Consider the following 1,024-nt stretch of genomic DNA (forward strand, 5'->3'; position numbering starts at 1 on the left):
CGTTAACAGACTTTTCCAGTAGCTGTACTGGCCACGAATGCATCCCAAGTCCTCAGGGCTACTTAATCATTAAAAACCGCTTGCTTTTATAACATGTATTATATTTAAAAAGGTACACTCACCAGAGGTCCCTTCTCTGGCTTCATTGGGTTGGGAGGGTATTTCAGTCAGGATGATGAAAAGATCCTGGCTGTCAGGGAGAATGGTGTGCTGTGTGCTCTCCCCAAGCTTGTCCTCCTCCTCCTCCTCCTCATCTTCCCCATCTGCAAAATCCTCAGCCATGGCGGAGAGTATCCCATCCTCGGAGTCCACAGACAGGCGTGGGGTAGTGGTGATGGCCCCCCTAGAATTGCATGCAGCTCAGCGTAGAAGCGGCATGTCTGGGGCTCTGTCCCGGAGCGTCCGTTTGATTCTTTGGTTTTCTGGTACACGTGTCTGAGCTCCTTAAGTTTCACGCGGCACTGTGTTGTGTCCCTGATGTAGCCTCTGTCCCTCATGGCCTCTGAGATTTTTTTAAATGTTTTGGCTTTTCGTCTTTTGGAACATAGTTCTGATAGCATGGATTCCTCTCCCCATACAGTGATCAGATCCACTACTTCCCGTCTGGTCCATGCTGGAGCTCTTTCGATTCTGGGACTGCATGATCACCTGTGCTGATGAGCTCGCCTGGCCAAACAGGAAACGAGATTCAAAAGTTCCCGGGGCTTTTCCTGTACACCTGGCCAGTGCATCTGAATTCAGAGCGCTGTCCAGAGCACTCACCATGGTGCACTGTGGGATAGCTCCTGGAGGCCAATACCTTCGAATTGTGTCCACACTAACCCTAATTCGAAATGGTGATGTAGATTTCAGCGCTAATCCCCTCGTTGGGGAGGAGTACAGAAATCGGTTTTAAGAGCCCTTTATGTCAAAAAAATGGCTTTGTTCTGTGGACAGGTGCAGGGTTAATTCGGATTTAAGGCTGCTAAATCCGACAAACTCATAGTGTAGACCAGGCCTAAGTGTGACTAGCAGGAAGTGAGAG

This window comes from Lepidochelys kempii, chromosome 11, assembly GCF_965140265.1.
Source record: "Lepidochelys kempii isolate rLepKem1 chromosome 11, rLepKem1.hap2, whole genome shotgun sequence".
Taxonomy (NCBI): domain Eukaryota; kingdom Metazoa; phylum Chordata; order Testudines; family Cheloniidae; genus Lepidochelys; species Lepidochelys kempii.